Below are 20,859 nucleotides of genomic sequence, written 5' to 3' on the forward strand. Positions count from 1 at the left end.
AGTACATGAATCATAAAAGGTTCTAAATGCAGTTTCTCCTTTCACCTCATGGTGGCAGCACCACTCTAACTCTATCGGGCTCTGTGACTTTGCCGTGAACCCTTTTTGCTAATTTGTAACCATGGTGCCAGTAAATAAAAAAAACGAAGTTGACAGTGAGGGCTGCCGCTTCCAGGAGAGATGGGAATTACAATTTTTTTTCACTGAAAATCGAGGCGATTGTGTTTGCCTAATTTGTCAAGAGACTGTTGCCTTGTTTAGGGAATTCAATGTAAAAGAGACATGAGCAGACAAAACGTGCTAACGCATACGACAAGCTAGCAGGGAGTGAGCGCTCCGAAAAAGTAAAGCAAATTCAAGCTCCTTTAAACTCACAACAGTGACTCTTCATGTGAACCTGAGTTCAGTGAATTCACCACCAAGGCAGGCTACCAAGTTGCCAGGTTAGTTGCCTGTAACTGCTGGTGTTATGTACTTGTAGATGTGACACAAAATATTACTTTCTGAATAATTTTGTGAAAGACAAGAGTAAGAGTCATATGTTTTCATCTGAAATGTTAATAGACTTTGCATTACTGAGTAATATATGAGTAATCATTACTCATATAAGTCATGTTTAAAATGAATGTGGGGTTAAGAATTTTATCAACTTCTTGGACGTTTAAGATACTCCACACAGTTTGTTCTATGTTATCTGACTCCAGATATGAAAGGAAGGCAGAAATGTTTTTTTTTTTTTTAATTTGTTCACACCTGAGTGGCTCAGATTTGGTTACATTGCCATTTAAAAAAATGATATTGTGACAATGAAAATAAAATTGTTGTAGAACAGCGCTTTTATATGTAATTTTTACTGTTTAAAAAATGTCTGAAGGGACCACTGGCCCCTGGCAATGTCCACATTATCAGATCTGGCCCTCTTTAAAAAAAGTTTGGACACCCCTGGTTTAAAATGTTTCTTTACTGTTTTTAACTATGCCTTGTGTCAAGTATTTTGAAAGGAGTAGTAGTAGTAGTAGTAGTAGTAGTAGTATTAGTAGTAGTAGTAGTACTAGTGGTAGTAGTACTACTAGTAGTAGTAGTAGTGGTAGTAGTACTACTAGTAGTAGTAGTAGTAGTAGTACTAGTGGTAGTAGTACTACTACTAGTAGTAGTAGTAGTAGTAGTAGTATGTGAAATAAAGGTCTAAAATTGCTGGACATTCTATGGAAACAGCTGAGGGCGGATCTGTAACCTGTTAAATCCTGGGCCAGTTGTTTCCAGGGGGAATCATTTCAACGTAACACAAAACAGTGGATTAGCCAGAAGTGGAAGTGTCTTTGACTGAAACCAAGTTATGGTCAGAACACAACAAAGGTAAGAGCACAGTCATGATCACTGCTTCCTAATGGGACCTGTGTTATTGTGCTTCTGTGTATCATTTAATAAGTTTTAGTGGTTAAAGAAATAATATTTATACTGTTGGATGTGTTTAGTGTTAGCTAAGTGTTGTCTCATTGGTCTGTTGTTAGCTTAGTTTAGACATTTGACCATTTCAGTGCTTGTTGTTTGGACTGTGTTCTGGTATCTGATAGACTGGTGTTGAGTTTTAAATAGTAACTTCAACCATTACTGCCCATTTGGTTCAGTTTCTGTGTGTCTTTTAAGGCTGTGCACTTAATTCCTGCATTTTCTGGTTGTATTTGAAGAAAAGAGAATGAGAATTAAATATGTATGATCATTTCAACCCTGCAAAAACAACAAAGATACAAAGTGAAATAAGATGTTTGTGCAGAACTGTACCTGCACATGTGCAACAACTTAAGACACCCAAAAAAAATCCCATAAAACAAACAAAAAAACCCCCAAAACCATTTTAAGATGCGTCCTGTTTGTACATTGTCTTCAGTTTAACAGTGATATATCAGAGGGAAACCTGTTCAGATATGACAACATTTAAGCCTTTAAAGGGATTTTAGTGTTAAAATGAAGGATATTTTACTGTATTCCATTTCATTTTATTTAAATTGAATTGCAGAAAAAGTAATGTCGTTATATGGAAGTTACATGGAATTATAGAAAAGATGCGGGGAAAAAAAACAAAAAAAACACACTTTAAGATGCGTCCTGTTTGTACATTGTCTTCAGTTTAACAGTGATATACCAGAGGGAAACCTGTTCAGATATGACAACATTTAAGCCTTTAAAGGGATTTTAGTGTTAAAATGAAGGATATTTTACTGTATTCCATTTCATTTTATTTAAATTGAATTGCAGAAAAAGTAATGTCGTTATATGGAAGTTACATGGAATTATAGAAAAGATGCGGGGAAAAAAAACAAAAAAAACACACTTTAAGATGCGTCCTGTTTGTACATTGTCTTCAGTTTAACAGTGATATACCAGAGGGAAACCTGTTCAGATATGACAACATTTAAGCCTTTAAAGGGATTTTAGTGTTAAAATGAAGGATATTTTACTTTATTCCATTTCATTTTATTTGAATTAAATTGCAGACCAAGTAATGTCATTATATGGAACTTACATGGAATTATAGAAAAAATGCAAAAAAAAAAAAAAAAAAAAATTACAAAGAAAAACACAAACAAAAAGAACAAATCAAACAAAAAAACAAATGTAATTCTACTGTATATTCCATACTAAATAGGATTTGCCTTGCACGTGCGGCGCCTTTTAAAAGGCTGTGCACATATTTTTACGATATTTTCTTGTTGAACCAAAGAGAATGTGAAATAGACATGTATAAACCCTGCAAAACTAACAAAACCAAAGGTGCACTCAGACTTCTGCACAGTACCATATACCAGCTGAAGGTCTTGTTATATAACTCATCCATTTATATCAAAGAAGCAGACAGAACATTGGGTAAAACTCTTCAAACCTGGTTTTTACTAAACTGCCCGTGAAGGCACTGAAGCAAAATCTGGAAAAAAAAAAAAAAAAACTTCATATGACTTCAAAGTGCATTGAAGATTTTCACTGTTTCCATTTTTCAATTCCAGAAATGTCTTCCACAGCAATTAACGCTGCAAATAAAAAAGGCTCTCTGTTGTTAAACCACAGAGTGCTTGAAAACTATCAGCAGGCATTTTATGTATTAGCTATGGCGTCGACAGCAGGGCCCAGAGTGACTCATTAATAAGAGAAAAGGCCTTGAGGTTCTCACTCCTGTTAGAAAAACAAAGGCACATTATGGAAATATCTATAAATGCGATTCATGTTCAGACACTATTGCTCAGCTGCTTTTCGCTCCCACTGTGATGAAACACCTGATGTCAGATCCACGGTGCAGGTGTGCGACGAGCCATGAACACTTCAGAGTTTTAGGTTTGAAATGTTTATGGAAAACTTTGCAGGAGTTTCTTTGTTGTTGTTGTTGTTTGAATAAGTGTAAATGTCTTGTACAGGGCTTCCACATTAGTTTATTGGTGGTGTTCTATATGTATGTTTTTAGTAGGCCTGTAACGGGACACAAACCGAACCGAACCGTTTCAGTACGCACCTGTTCTGTTCGGTACACAGCTGTACCGAAATGGCACAGTATGATGAGAAAAGAAAAAGGAACGAAAAATGTCATTCAATGCGGAACTATAAATCCGCGCAAGTTCCACACGGACGTATTGAAGGACCTACACATTGACCCGAAATACGAAATAGCAGCTGATATAAGGTTAAAAACAAACAGCAAATATGATGTGAACCTGGAAGGAAGAGACTGAAGACCCTCCACCATCAGTCCAGTCCAGTTTGGGATCACATCAGGTCCCGGTGAAAGACAACAACGAGGAAAGAGACGTTAATAAGATGAACGCTATTTGCCCCGTATGAACTACGGTAGTTCTAAAACACACTATCTTCGTCTGTCTGTCTCTCTCTCTCTCTCACGCACGCTGTATAATAGAGGAATAGAACCTGGAGTTGAACGTTGAAAGGATGTAAAGTTTCACTTTCGTTTCACGCCAGCATTAGTTATGGACCGCACCCCCGGCTCCGACCAAAAAACCCAAACACACACACATGTACACAAAGTGGCCTAAACACTTCGTTCTCTGTCCTAAACTAAATAATTTGGTTAATTTTGTTGTCAGTGTTGCTCTTCAGTTTGTTAAAAGAGAATACGAGTTTACCCTCTTGTTAATGTTGCTCTTCATATGGAATTTTTTTGTTATTTTTATGCAGAATGTGAACTGACAGAACTGTGATTTGATTTTTGTTGTTTGTTCAAAACTACCTGTCAGGGAAAAGTGCAATACTAATGTTTAAAATACATTTAGTAATATTAATAATTCATTTTATTTTCTGTTTGATTTATAGCAGCAGAATTATATTATTCCTGTTTTCCTATATTCTACTGTGTCCAAAAATTGGGGGAAAAATGTTAAAAAATTCATAAATATATTAAAGACATTTTGAGGGGTTTTCTTTCTTCCCGTACCGCACCGAAAAAAAACGAACTGTGGCTTTGAAAACCGAAAATGTACCGAACCGAAAATTTTGTGTACCGTTACAGGCCTAGTTTTTAGTATGATGTTTGTGTGTGGTTTTTCTATGTGTTTCATGTATGTTTTTAGAGTGGATGTGTAACAAGGCAAGGATATTAATGTTAATGAAAACTAACGAAATGACAAAAACTAGAATTGAAAAAACATTTTCGTTAACTGAAATAAATAAAAACTATAATTAAAAGAAAAAAAAAACGATAAACTAACTGAAACTGTATTGTGTGCTTACAAAACTAACTAAAACAGATACAAATTACAGCTAAAATTCCCTTAGTTTTCATCTTTGTTGATGTCGGATTGACATGAAATCAATTTATTTCACTGGAGCAATTTTAGCTAGCAGCACCAAACGACACTTCATGGTCCATCGCTTCTTGTTACTTGTGGTTTCCAGTCGCCTTCTGGTCCCCACTCTACCAGGAAACATGGAGACTAAAGCTGGGAGAAAGCAGCAGAGTCCTGTCTGGGATTTATTTGAATACGACGGCAAGGAAGTGAAAAGATACGACGAAACTAAAATTAAACTAAAACTAAGCATTTAGAAAAAAATGAAAACTAATAAAAACTAGCAAACCTGCTCTAAAAACGAATTAAAATGAACTGAATTAGAGAAAAAAAAAAGTCAAAACTAAATAAAACTAAACTATAATGAAAAATCCAAAACTATTCGAACCTTGTAACAGGGTCAGTTATTCTGCAGCAATGTGGGTATGCAAATAATATTGTAAATTAGTTATTGTTATAATTACACAAAATCTGTTTATTCTATTTTCATTTATTTTAGTTAACACCTGACAGGTTGGGCCTCTGAGTCAGTATGAGGAACTTTGAATTTGAGTCTGTGCCCCGACGATTACTTTATAGTGTGACACCGCCCGCTATAACTAGGGATGCACTGATACCATGAGTACGAGTACGAGTACTTACATTTGAGTACTTGCTGATACCGAGTACTGATACTAGTACTTAATAATCCCATTCCAGTTCTTAGTTCCTTTTGTAAATGTGCTTTATTGTCGTTGTCATTAGTCTGACTGGAACAAAGTGCTGCTACTGACATTTAATGTGTTGAAATGAGAGTTTGTCAATTAATCCACCAGGGGGCGCCGCTCTGAATTAACCATACTGGACAAATACCACGAAGAAGAGGAAAGTTTTTTGAGAAGAAGACAGTCAGTAATAACTAGAAGCACTCGGAGAGCGCAGACCTCCGCTAAGGCTGATCAGTGGGGCCCCCCCGTGGGCCCCCCACCCCTGATCACCACCAAAATTTAATTATTTGTTCCTTGTGCCAGTATCAACATTTCCTGAAATTTTCATCCAAATCCGTCCATAACTTTTTGAGTTATCTTGCACACAGACAGACAGACAAACCAACGCTGGCAAAAACAGAACCTCTTTGGCGGAGGAAACAAACATGGAGTCGACAGAGGTAACACTAATGTGATACTAATATTGTAGCGTTTTCTCTGGTAAGGTTTAAAAGCGAAGCTTCAGCAGGAAGAGAAAAGAGAAATGAGCGTTAAGTTTCGTTTTCACTTCCGCTGGCGGCGGTCCGCACCGCTTCTTACCTCCATAGTATTATCAGTAGAATATAAACCGGTCCAGCTCTGGGTAATTGTCCTAAATGTGTCAGTAGTTTTTCTCTAACTCACACAGTGGCTCTTTGAACAGATCCTCTACCTCCACGGTTCCGCTGGTATTCTCCGTCTGGGTACTCATCCTCCAGCACCTGGAAAATGGATGGAATGTACGCAGAGGACGGACTGAACGCTGCGTCCGTATCTGTCTGTGTCTGGAACGTTACTGTCAGTCAGCGTTACTTTTATCACCGTCATTTATTTGGTTCAGTCTCCACACTCTTCACACTCCACACACATTATTCCTCCTCCTCGTACCTGCTGCACTGAACTGGGAATGTCACACGGCCGTAAGTGGTATCAGTGCAGTGTATCAGATTACTTTTATGAGTACGAGTACACACACTGAGTATTGGAGCTGATACCTGAAACAGGTATCGGATCGGTGCATCCCTAGCTGTAACTAGTGTTCTGGCGCCTTTACCTCCTCCCTGCTGTTTCTGACCTGTATGGGAGAGGTAAGCGGCCTTGCAGTCGGGGGAAATTTCTGTTTTAGCCTGTGCTAATTTCATTTTTAAGTGAACTGGCGAGTTCAAACTTTCTATGAAGAGCTTACGATGTACTAAAACACATTTCTGTGTCATTTAATCTGTGTAGGGGCATGCTTTATGAAACTCACTGACCGAAGGTTTTTGTACCTTTGCTGCTTTCGTCAGGAGCCGAAAAGATTAAACGGAGAATGCCTCCAAAGTTGTACATGTACAAGTCTCTTCCTTAAAGACAACGCCCACAACGCAGAGTTCGACACCGCCGATTACAGCTGCGTGGATGGAACTTCTGTTTTCTGTGACTGCTGCTGCCTTGGCCAGGACACTCTTACAAAAGGTATTTTTCATGTCAATGACTCATTTTTTCCTGGTTAGATAAAGGTTATTGAAAGTAAAATAAAACAAATCTGATGTAGGAGTATTTTACCGCAGGTGGCCACATAATACTATTCCAAAAGTCCCTGCCTCCCATTGACTTCCATTAAAAAGTCAATTATTTTTTTTTCTCCAGGAATCTCATCCAGTTCTACTAATAAGACTGTAAAATCAATTTGGTACGCAATGCTTGATGAATTTTAACAACTTTACCAACTCAGGGCCGGGTATCAAAGATATCCAAGCATATTCTACTGTTCTCAGACTCTCTTTCTATATTATGTGTTAACAATACATCCTTGTTCTCACCATTTAATGTGAAAACTCAAATTCTAAAAATTTGCAGATAGGAGATTTTGTTTTTTGGCCATCGATGCAATATGAGGCGTTTACATGCAGTTGTGCGTGTGGTGGGAGGAGAAAATGTAAATATGTTAATTTAGCACACGCAATGTGATTTATCAAACCTGAAAGCAATTTTACTGATAGAAACTGTCTGTATTTAACACAAGGAGGTGAAAACGGGTTGGATGTGTAATTGTGCACACATGGCTGTGGTTAGGAGACGAAGAAATGATGAAACGAGATGCAGAGAACGGATTTTTCACCCTCGTGTGAACATTTTTGGAGTGACAGAAGAAAAAATAATTGAGACATATGCCCCCCCCAAACCCCCCCCCCCCCCCCACACACACACACACTTAACAGGACTCTTTTCCACTCCTGATGATTGTGATTAAAAATACGCACAGACATTCAGCTACAGGGTGCGCGTGACAGTCATTCAATCCAATCCAACAACCCCCCTGCGTGCGTGCACACACACACACCTTTAAAATGAAAAATAAATGAATGAATGAGTCATGCAATACCTTCTATGACTAAACTCCTCCAACATCACATTTCCTTGCGTCTGGATCATTACAGTCATTGTTCCCATTAGTGCTGGTTTATCCCAGAGCAGTTTTTACAGCGTATTGTCTCCAGTAGTGCACGCAAAACCCTCATTTAAATAGGGCGGTCTCCAAGACTTTGCACTAGGAATGCAAATTATTGATTAACTCATTAATTGTTAGTTGGTTGCCCTTACTGATCGATTAATGATTAATTGATAAGCGGCAATTTTCCTGAGAACCTGAATTTCTTTTTCAATATGGTCTATAAGAATAAAAGCTAAATATTGTTTATACACCTCATGATAAAACCATGTCATATTCCTTAATGACGGATTTATTGAACCATTGGATAGAGTCAGTGTTTCCTGTGGAATTCATCTGTGTAAGGGGGGGGTGCATGCACGTGTGTTTTGCCGGGGGGGGGGGGGGGGCATTTGCACACGCACAGTACGGCCGGGGGAAAGTGAAGTGAAAGTGAAACCTCTCGCTCGTTTATCTTTTCCTTCTGAAGCTTCGCAAATACTCGGCATACCTGTGGTCTGAATCAGGAGCCTGGAGGATGTTTTCCACTTCTGTCTCACTGACCGTGGACTAGACCAACCTCCAGGGAAAACGCTCCGATCCGATACTGACCCCGCATTTGTGTGTGTATTTATTTGGGGGTGCACCGCTCCCACAAACAGACGGTCGGTCTGTGTTTGGTCCACCAGGTCCATAAAGATATTCTAACTCATCAACGCCATGATCCGGTTCAATGACCGGCTATCCCAGCCGCGGCGTCACAGCGCGGACAAACCGACAGCCTTCAGACAGGTGTGGACAGGCAGAAAAGGGCAATTAACCAAAAATTAATAATTTAACCGAGCAAATTCTTATTGACAATTAATCGTTAGTCGATTTATTGTTTACATCCCTACTTTGCACCTGTTGTAATTTGCACAAGCAATCTTTGTCAGTCACCCGCAAACCATGGTCACACCCCACACGCAAAATTCTTGATTGCGCAAGCAAATTACTACACGCAAATTGGGATCTTAGTAGATCTGGCCCCCACCCTGCTTAGTATTAGCCCACCTCTGACCCTGCCTCCTCCCATAAGCCTGCCCCTTTTGTCCATATGTAGTCATTTATGGCACAAAAAGCCAACATATTGATGAATATATCACAAAATACTGGACTGTTCAGAAAAAAATGGTTGATGTCACAGTTCTTCTGTCTACTAAATATGTACAGTCTGTGTCAGGGGTGTCAAACATACTGTCTGTCGGCTAAAATTGGCCCAAAAAAATGGTACAATCTGGTCTGTGGGACCACGGGACCACATACGTCTGTGTCACTATGTCAGGTCTTTGACTTTTACTGAGTGAACATTGTACAGATAAAGTTTTCCAGTCTGCTATATTTCTGGAAATGTTTTTCTTGGACAAACATTCACTGAACATGGTTGAACTGGGGTGAATATTTAACAACCTTCACAAACATGAGTGACAGCTGAAGTTTGCTTGGCAGCTGATTTCAGTAGAAAACTATTTGTCAGTTTCTGAAAACAGTCGTGATGGTATTGCAGTTTTTTAATGGAGATGTTGACTCCACAGTGAAGCCAATTCATAGGTACTGTGAAGTTGCAATACCACTGAAGGCCACTAGAGGCTCCAATAAACTTACATTGAAGTTCTGTCTGAAAATACGAAGTCTATTGTTTATTTATATTTTTCCAAAACTTTTTCTAATTAATTTAATTAAGTTACCTAATCCATTTTAAAATGATGGTTCTATCAATTAAATCTGAGGTGAAGTAGAAGCTTTGACGTCCACTGAGTCGGGCTTTCAGAGCTTGTCTTTATTTAATAAAACTTCTTTTTTGTAGACAAACAGCTCCTATGTAGTTGAGTTTATTATGTAAAATTACTTTATTCTGTAGTTAATGCCAACAGACCTCTTGATCTTCTTTAGGTCCACCCCTTTTGTCCAAATATGGTTACTTCCACCCCCAAAAAGCCAGTATACTTTTATACATTTTCTCTGGGGGCATTTCACAGTTACTACTGCAGTATTTTTGAGTAAAAAAGCTGAATCAGTACTTCTGCTTTTTAAAATAAGAACTTGAGGATAGAATTGTGTGACACTAGTCTCTTTTCCATTGACCCTCAAACTGCACGAATATAACTCGCGCATAAAAATGTACCTAATGGAAAAACGACAATTTTGCCAAAACTCTCATTTTTCGATTAAAAGTTTTCGCACTGGCATGAGGTGGTTTTTGGGTGTAGCGCAAATGGTATATCAAGCAAAACTGCAATGGAAAGACCTTTTTCCGCAACTAGAGTCACACGAATAAAAAAAATGGATGTTGATGGACGTTACAAGTGAAGAAGAGTTTTAAAGGAACATGGCGCAGTATGTGTGGACACACCAGGAAACTGAATCATTTTTTAAATTTAGGACAGGATAGATGAGTACTATATAATAATAATGATAATGAATATATCTGTAAATCAACACAATATTTACATTTGTCGCCATGTTTATGGAATGACTTCTCGTGTCATGTCACGGTAATAAATAAACAAATCATCACATTTGTGATTTAATGGAAAAACCGACTTTATGCACGTCTGAGATTTTTTATATTTAGTTAATGTCAGTAAAAGTTTTGCGAATATGTCCAATGGAGAAGTGACTAGTGTCCTTTCCATGGTTGATAATAATGTCATGTGTTATTAGTTAACCAAATTAACTTGTGAATTAAACCTGTCTGCTCTTATTTGTTGGCTTATATTCAAGCTGTCAACATGGGTATTTATTGTGAGTGTTTGTTCCCGTTGACAAAAAAGATTTAAGAGTTTTTTTATGCATACATCAACTTATGAGTTGAATTTCAGTTTATGAATGCCATGGAAATGTCACCATCAGTGAATTATTGTGTATGCAGGAGGAGAAGCAGAGCGGGAGGTTTCAAGGTGTTGAGTGAGGATAAGAATTACAGCCCAGGATATGAATAATGGAATTATGGGAGGCATCAGCAGCACAGTCTGTTTTGGGATTCAGCAAGCGTAATCTTTTAGAGTCAAGTACTTTGTGTGTGGGTTTATTTTGGTGGAAAAATTCACTTGTTTTCACTCAGTTGTCCTCTGAAAATAAATGGAGCCATATTAACTAATCTGTATGTGTGTATGTATCAGATATCAGTGCTGGTATTTGTGTTCTTACCCATGGGAATGATGAACCCATGTGCAGGGGCAGATCTACAGGGAGTCAAAGGGGGCACTGTGGAGCCCCCTCCTTAAAACTGTACTTTAAATAAATAAACCATATGTATTAACGTAAGCTTCTCAAAGCAAAATAACAAACTGACCAAAACTGATTTCAGTCATATTTAATTTTTCTACATTACATCTTTGAGTCATTTTTTCAGATTAGAACTTGTATTTGTAGTAGAATATTTTATTTTAAGCACTGGTCTTGTTCCTGTTGTGTATTAAGAACACGTAGCTCATATGTAGGATGATACAGGGGATACAGGGATGGAGTTAATAATTAGAATTAAGAATTTTATTTGTCAGTATACAGTCGTGGGAAAAAATTATTAGACCATCAAAAGTCATCAGAAACAATGGTTGTGCAATCAAGTACTAACTCCTGTGTGTATCATGTGACTAAAACAGAAAAGAAAACATGGAATGTCTAAAAGCACTGTTTTTGTCAGTACAATGACATAGATATTGATGTAAGAACTGAAGTGGTTTTTGTTATTATCAAAAAAACATGTTAAATGGATAGATATCAGCTCTGAAATTAACCCTTTCATGCATAAATTATGAGAACCTCAGTCGAGAGTTTTTCCTGTGTTTTTATTCCTCTTTAGGCATGAATAAAAAACAAAAAAACAATGCAACTGAAATTTTTTTATGAACCAATTTTTCCTGGAACTACAAAAACGTCCACTCAGCTGGACACCATGCATTTAATTTTTGAAGCAAAGAAACATGTATTTAAAACCCCATCATCAGAAAGTGATATACTGTGTGAAAACTATGAAATAAAATTTTTCAATCTGCTAATCTGATGTTTTCTCACATTTTATCATGCTCTAATACTAGTTATTACTCACTTCATGGAGATATAATATGCAAAAAAAAAACAAACCCTTTTTGGTTAAGAAAACTGTTAATTATAGTCTAATAACAATTAGTAATTGATTTAAACCATGTTAGTGCAGATCAGGTTTATCAAAAACAGCAAAGTTACAGTAATGGTCTGAATGTCAGTGTATTATTATGGGATGATGCATAAGTGTCCACTGTGTTGGCTGATATGGAACTTAACCCTTTCATGCACAGGTCACTCCAGTGGACAGTTCTTCTCCAGCTGTTCTCTTGTATATTCATGGGTTTTGTTGTTTTAGTTCCACATCAGCCAACACAGTGGAGACTTATGCACCATCTCATACCCTGACATTCAGACCATTACTGTAACTTTTGCTGTTCCTGTAAACCTGATCTGCACTAACATTTTTTAGTGTAAATCAATTGTTGTTTGTTAGACAAGAAGGTTTTTTTTTTTTTTGCATATCATCTCCATGAAGTGAGTAATTACTAGCATTAGAATATGTTAAAATGTCAGAAGACATCAGATTAGCAGCCTTAAAAATGTTTTTTATTTCATTGTTTTCAAATCACTTTCTGATTTTGGGTTTTAAACACATGTTTCTTTTCTTCAAAAATTAAATGCATGGATATTTTTGGAACTCCTTAGAAAAAAAAAAAAACTTGATCACATTGTTTTTTTCATGCTTAATGAGGAATAAAAACACCGAAGAAAAAAATCTTGGCTAAGGTTCTCACAATTAGTGTATGAAAGGGTTAAACAACAAAACTCATGAATATACAAGAGAACAGCTGGAGAAAAACTGTCCACAGGAGTGACCACTGTGCATGAAAGGGTTAAACCCTTATGAGCTATTTTTGTTATCATTATATTTGTCCAAACAGATGTACCTTTAGTTGGACCAGGCATTAAAATGAACAAGAAATTGACAAAAACAAGGGGTGGTCTAATAATTTCTTCAGCGACTGTATTATACATGCAGATGTGTAACACACACTGAAGCTGAACCTCTACATGTAGCCCATCACTAGCTGAACCACACACTGCAGAGCAGGACTGGTAGGCGCCCGGGGAGCAAATGACATGTTAAGTGCCTTGCTCAAGGGCACATCAGCCAACACTGTCCCTTTTTCTCTTCCTCTCTCCCCTCTAGGCCACGGCTGCCTTCAATGATGTAACAATTAATTAGAAATACTTTTGTGGATATTTTTATAAGTACATATGTGGATTCTCATGTTCCGTCCTCCTATGCACCCCTATGAACCCAGTGTTGGGTTTTCTAGATCCAACTCTGTTCTTATGTCAGATGAACATATGGTGCATATGTGGGAAATTATCTTCTTGTTTTCACAGAAAGCACTGCAACCCCACCCCCATATGACTCCATGTGCATGTGCAACCACAATGTAAATAGTAGGGATGCATGATAATCATTGGTCTGATATTGAAAAAAATGATGTCATTTAGATAATTCTGATAATTAACCCTTTCATGCATACTGGTCACTACAGTGGACAGCTATTCCACAGCTGTTCTCTTGTATATTCATGGGTTTTGTTGTTTTAGTTGCATTTCAGCCACCACATTGGCTGCTTATGCACCATCCCATACACTGCAATTCATACCATTACTGTAACTTTATGTTCTTAATAAACCTGATCTGCAGTAACATGATTGAGTGTAAATCAACTGCTGATTGTTATTAGACTGTAACAATTTTCTGAAACAAAAAGTTTTTTGTTTTTTTTTATATGTCCATGAAGTGAGTAAGAACTAGTATTCGAGTATGATAAAAGGTGAGAAAACATCGAATTAGCTGCATCAAAAATGCTTTTGTGTCATAGTTTTCACACAGTATATCACTTTCTGATATTGCATTTTAAATATGTTTCTTTGCTTCAAAAATTAAACATATGGTGTCCAAATGGGAGGACATTAAAAAAAAAAAAAAGGTTAATTAAAAAACAAAAAAAAATTCAATCTCATTTTTTTTTTCATGCCTAAAGAGGAGTAAAAACACTCAGGGAAAAAATCTTGACAAAGGTTCTCATATTTTATGCATCAAAGGGTTAAAGTTTCTACCGATAAATAGAGCCCATAATAATAAATCTAAATTGCTTAGATTTCACCCATCTCACCATTACACAGTGCACGGTGTTGCCTAGCCAACCGCCGTAAAAACCAAGAAGAAGAAGAGGTCTGGATCAGTACATTGTAAGTCAAAGGGTTTTCAGTTACTAACTGTCTGCTACAGCTGCAAAACCAAGAGGAAGATCCAGCGGTTGTTTTGGCTGCTTTGGTCCGACAGCAGAAGGAGAGGGACATTCTAAAACGCAAAAAAAACTTAACATAGTTTAATGCCCCAGAACAGTTATCAATTATCACCAAAGTTCTTGTGGACATCTGTAGTCATGCCCAGTGGGGTCCTTGGACAGACCGGGTCTAGGTCTCTGTAGACCGGATCCTCACCAAATTAAGTATATGTACATATGTATATATGTATATATACATAAATAGTCACTCAGAACCCTTGGTCTATTGTCCATTTGAAGCAGCCTTTGGCTTTTGATTCAACAGGAGCCTTTATTTTACTAGTAACTGAGTTTAACCACTGACTTGAAATAATAATAAAAGACTTTGAAGAATGGAAACTATTGTTGTTTGTTATCGGTATCGGTTACGAGAAGCAGGAAGTTATCAGTCATTGGTTGTAAAAAAAACAAACAATTATTGTACATCCCTAGTAAATATGTAAATACTATTTAAATTTTAAAAATTTTAATTTGTAATTTTAATTCTATATTTATAATAATATTTATATAAATACAAAATTTCTCATTTTCTTTTATATTGCATTTCTCGCTTTTTTTTTTTTCCTGTCTTTTTCTTTGCACTTGTTTGTAGCTGCTGTTAACTGTCCCCATGGTGGGATAAATAAAGCCCTATCTATCTATCTATCTATCTATCTATCTATCTATCTATCTATCTATCTATCTATCTATCTATCTATCTATCTATCTATCTATCCATCCATCCATCCATCATCCATCCATCCATCCATCCATCCATCCATCCATCCATCCATCCATCCATCCATCCATCCATCCATCCATCCATCCATCCATCCATCCATCCATCCATCCATCCAAAGTTAGAATAAAACTTATAAAAACTCATTTATTTAATGTTCATATTTCACCTCAATTTATCGAAATGCTTCAAAAGAAATGCCTGATTTATTTTAAACTGAACTAATGCTGCTTTTTAGAGACAGAGTGAATAATGGGAGCTCACCAGACATGGGAACAAACAGTTTCTCCAGTTTCTTTCAGTTCATGTGATTTGATGTAATTAATGCTTTTTCCTTTCATTAAAAGGTCTTAATCCGGATTACATCTCCTTCAGATGGTGTTTTGAACATAGAGAAGGCACAGCACAACACTACCCCTCCAGCTTTGTACCTCCCTCTTCATTCATGCTTCAACATTTGCCGAATATTTCGTTCTAATTCCATTGGCTGTGACAGTGTGTTCACATCTGCTATTATCACACACATTCGGAACCCTCGCTCTCATTCTGTCTCTCCTGTTTATTCCCTCTCGTCTCCAGCTTGTGTTCCTCTTCAGCCTTCCTCTATCTTTCTGAACTCCCCTTCTTCTTTGCACCGACGGTCCCAGGGGGTGGGGTCTATTATTGACTGGGATCTTGCTATGTTTGTTCGCTCAAGAAAAAAAAAAAAAAACAGCAAACCACACACCAAAACACCACCCACTGATAACAACATCAAGAGAGAAACTTCCAAAGTTCTTCATCTGATCATCTGATGTTTGAAAAAGAGCATGTGGGAACAAATGTTAGTTCCAAACTGTTAAAATCTAACATCGAATAAAGCACATTTTGTTGTTAAGATTATGCAGACACCACCTTATCACGCAACTGCAGACTCTTAATGATCTAATACCACTTATGCACTCAATAGCATGTGATATCTCGGTATTTACCTGGAAAATTCAGCGTGATGATGATCTTTAACAACAGGGCATTAAGACCAGTTTCTTGTGAATCTATTTTCCTCCTTCTTATCTGTTTTTTAATTCAACTTTAACCATTGTAAGTTTTAAACTTCTCTGCTGCTATTCATTTGCACATATACTGCATTCCACCGTACATAGCGTTTTTGTGTTTCTTTTTTTACATATGGTATGTTGTGCATATTCTTATAGTGTTTAGACCAGGGGTGTCAAACTCATTTTAGTTCAGGGGCCACATTTAGCCAAATTTGATCTGAAGTGGGCCGGACCAGTAAAATAATAACAGAATAATATACAGACAATGTCAACTCCAAACTTTTCTCCATGTTTTAGAGCGAAAAATGTAAAATTACATTATAAAAATGTTTGCATCTACAAACTATCCTTTAAAACAATGTGAACTAGAAAAGCACTCGGAGAGCGCAGACCTCTGCCCAGACAGGTCAGTCCGCCCCCCCCCCCCCCCAATCACCACCAAACCACCAAAATTTAATCATTTGTTCCTTGTGCCAGTATCAACATTTCCTGAAATTTTCATCCAAATCCATCCGCAACTTTTTGAGTTATCTTGCACATGGACAGACAGACAGACAAACCAACGCCGGCAAAAACATAACCTCCTTGGCAGGGGTAATAACAGAAAGAAAATGAAATTTCTTAAGAAAAATAAGTGCAATTTTAACAGTTTTATGCTTCCGTTTTATCATTTACACATGTACGTTATAACTTAAAGATCACAGTGGATCTACAAACACACAAAACATTTAATAACAGACAGAATATTGGTAAAATTGCACTTCTTAAGACATTTCAGGTTCATACTTGTTCAGGTTATTCATTTTTTTATGAGAAATGATAGTTTGTTTTAGTATAAATACAGTAAAATGACATAAAAATGTTTACATTTACGAAGAGAAAATTTTCAAGTTGTCATTATTTATATGTTATTATGATAGTATTTTACTGATCTGACCCACTTGAGATTGAATTGGTCTGAATGTGGAACCTGAACTAAAATGATTAATATTTTCAGTGTAATTTTGGCATTTCACGAATTCATCCCAAGGGCCAGACTGGACCCTTTGGCGGGCTGGATTTGGCCCACGGGCTGCATGTTTGACACCCCTGGTTTAGACTGTTTTTCATTTAATATATCTGTATTTAAGTTTTTAAGTTTGCACTTTTAATCCAATCAGTCCAATCCACTTTATTTATAGAGAGCATTTAAACAACAAGAACATTTCCAAAGTGCTGCACATGGGATCGTAAAAACAACAAAATAAAAGAAAATAAACTAAAAGCAATAAATAAGTACATAAAAGTAAAACAATGCTATAAATAAAACAATAAAAACCAAATAGTTAAAAGTAATAAAATAAATACAAGACATAGAGGACCACACAACGCACGCAGAGTTAAAAGCCAGAGAATAAAAGTGGGTCTTAAGACGACACCCAAAGCACTCCACAGTGGAGGCTTTTCGGACGGGGGGGGCTGTTCTTGAGAACTATTTGTCTAAGGTTACGTTCAGACTGCAGGCAAATGTCGCCCAAATCCGATCTTTTTTGCCCATATGTGACCTGTATCCGATCTGTTAAAGACAGTTTGAACAGCACAGATCCGATTTTTTTCAACTCTGACCCAGGCCACTTTCATATGTGGTCCGAAATCTGATACGTAGCCAATATTTTGTAATGCGACTCCAGTCCGAACGGCCAGGTCGCATTTATCCAAACTATACGTCATTAAAATGCGACAAACGTCACAATTCTGCGTCCCAGGAGTGTTCCTTCCGTAAACACAGCGCATGCCTGTCTGGTCACGTATTACATCAGGACCTCTTTTGCACAGGCGGGTCACTTCAGGGTCACATTCAGTTTGTATTCAAAACTGATAGAAGTCACATTTCATGTGTAATAGGAACAAGCACACAAAAAAATCGGATTTCACCAAAAATTCCAAATTGTGCATTAAGACCTGCTGTCTGAACGTAGCCTAAATTTCGTTGTGGGTACACATGATGACTACAAACAGTCTTGAATCTTAACCCTATAACACCAAATGTATCATATTTGATACATGAGTTTTGACGCCCTCTACATGATCAGTGTGATATTTTTTTTCTTGAAAAACCTGATGTATACAATTAGATACATGCAATACACAGGTAATCTACCAGGGGGGAGGAATTCATTCACCAGAGGCCTTTCCAGTGACACTACAAGACTGTCATTAACCCTTTCATGCATTAATTGTGAGAACCTTAGTCAAGATTTTTTTCTTCAGTGTTTTTATTCCTCCTTAGGCATGAAAAAAACAATGCGATTGACTTTTTTTTTCTGTGGAGTTACAAAAATTTCCACGCATTTAATTTTTGAAGTAAAGAAACATGTTTAAAACCCAATATCAGAGAGGGATATGAAAACAATGAAATAAAAACATGTTTAATGCTGCTAATCTGATGTCTTCTCACATTTTAACATATTCTAATGCTAGTAATTCCTCACTTCATCGAGATAATGTGCAAAAAAACCCTTCTTGTCTAACGAATAACGATTGATTTTCACTCAAACATGTTAGCGCAGATCAGGTTTATCAAGAACAGCAAAGTTACAGTAATGGTAAGAATGTCAGGATATGAGATGATGTGTAAGTGCCCACTGTGTTGGCTGATATGGAACTAAAACAACTAAACCCATTAATATACAAGAGAACAGCTGGAGAAGAACTGTCCACTGGAGTGACTTATGCATGAAAGGGTTAATGAGGGAGGAGGCAGAATTTGACAATTTTGAAAAGGAATTACCAATTTGTTAGGCATGTTTGTGTTATATTATGTTTTTGATTTTTGTTCAAAAATAAGAATATTTGAGCATTGAGACCTGATGTATCAAATATGATACAAAATTGAAACTCATACATGGAAAATAATATTTGAAAAAACATGTTTTTGGTTGTTCAGAAGGACCAATAAAGGCTCCAGTTTCAAAGAACTGGAATTTTCTGTCAGTGATTTAATGGTTGAGGCTTTACAGGGTTAAATGCAGGTCTCCAAGGTTAAGTCAGTGTTAAGGAAACATCCATCTTTCACCCAAATCAATGTAAGGAGTCGGTCCTTTGTCTTCCTCTTCCACCATGTTACATAAAAATCACTGCAGTAGTTTTAAAGTAACCCTATTGACAGGTCACATTGTCTCCCTGTTTTCCACAAGTACACATTTAGTTGAGTTCCACTTTAATAACCAAGTGTAGGACCCCATTAGTTATCCAAAGATGTAATGTGGGAATGTAAATCTATGAGCCCTGAGTGTAGCCCTACGGCAGCCAAGCAGAACTGCTGTATATATTTATACAATAATCAGACAGGTCATGAAAGTCACAAAGCCAGTGATACACTGTCAGTAAAGTGTCATTATCATTAAAGTTAATTATGATTATAATATTGATGAAGTCCACTGACTGACAATGAATAAATCATCTAAATCTACATGCACTGATCAAAGCATGATGGGTAAAACCAGCCTCACACCCTCAGAACGGTCAGAAATAACAGCTACAAATTGGTTATATAGGTGTAGAAATTCATACTGGTTCTTCGGCAGAATCAAAGTGACCGCAGAGCTCGTCATGTGTCAGGATATGAGAGCTCAGAGCGAGGCAGGCCGCCGCCGCCGTAGCCTCCGCCTCTCATGTGCCGGAGCCTGTTCCAACGTAATTACCTGAACACAACAAGGAGATGTGGATCTGCAGTCGATGCTGTGACGAGACTGACTCCTGTGACAATGACACGTGAGCTACCGAATGGCGACGGTCATGAGCTTCTCCTCAGAGGTTGCCGTGGTGACAGTGAGACAAACAATGTGTTAAATAACGGTTTCTCAAGACATCGGCAGAAAAGAACTGCACCATCCGCATTCAAGTCATGATCAACACTGCGTTCGATAATGGCCGTGGCGAGTGTTATGCTAATTAACGAGTGGTTGTTATCAGTAACAAGACTCACTGGGTCAGTTATTAAAATTATGCAGAGTGGCGACCAGGAATACATTATTTTCTAACATGAAGTGTGTATTTTGTGTGTCAATCTCTATTTGGATTGTATTCATTACATATACATATGTGCAGACCTTTATTAGTGTGGTTTGTGTAGGATTGAAATCAGCATCCATATTTATTTCTTATTTTCTTTTCTTTAGATTCAACAAGAAAGTGCATGAAATATATGAACAGCCTTAAAAGACACACAAAAAACTGAACTAAACCTGTTGTAAAGGTTAAAGTTAGGGATGTCTGATAATATCGGCCCACCGATATTATTGGCCCGATATTGGCATAAAAATGTAATATAGGTGAATATCGTTATCGGTTTTTTTTGCCTATCATTAAAACCGATAAAATAATGCCTTGATTTCGCCGGCATTTACCGACACGTAAACGAAGCATTGTTTGTAGCTGAAAGAAATGTGCAGTTTTCAAAATTGTACAGTAGAGTTGCTACACTGTAATAGACTCATGGAGGGAGGGAGAGAAAATAAATAAATATGGCATTTTTTCCACAACTTAAGTTGAAGTATGTATTGTTTGCACAGACAGTGTTTACATTTTGAAAGCCTTGTTGCATTTGAGAATGCATCCAATGGGGCATCACAATAAAATTAGGCATGATGTGTTAATTCCATGACAGGAGATATGTGATGTCACCTCAAATTAGTTTAATATCCCACATATATCGGCAGCGGTATCGGTAGATATCGGAATTGGAAATTAAGCGTTGGACAGTATTGGCATATCGGTTTTTGGCAAAAAAGCCAATATTGGAC

The 20,859-nt window shown here is 37.2% G+C and overlaps 1 protein-coding gene and 1 long non-coding RNA gene across 2 annotated transcripts in view; one reads left to right on the plus strand and one right to left on the minus strand.

The window, feature by feature from the left end:
* Positions 1-20,859, minus strand: part of LOC115434839 (melanocortin receptor 5-like) — a 70,113-nt gene that overhangs the window by 36,918 nt on the left and 12,336 nt on the right. The gene's annotated exons all lie outside the window — the stretch shown is intronic.
* LOC115434840 (uncharacterized) lies at positions 1,237-7,795 on the plus strand. Its single transcript, XR_003937600.1, has 3 exons — positions 1,237-1,307; positions 1,648-1,650; positions 7,786-7,795. It is a non-coding gene; the product is annotated as an uncharacterized LOC115434840 (long non-coding RNA).

The sequence above is a fragment of the Sphaeramia orbicularis genome, chromosome 16 (assembly GCF_902148855.1).
Source record: "Sphaeramia orbicularis chromosome 16, fSphaOr1.1, whole genome shotgun sequence".
Classification (NCBI taxonomy): Eukaryota; Metazoa; Chordata; class Actinopteri; order Kurtiformes; family Apogonidae; genus Sphaeramia; species Sphaeramia orbicularis.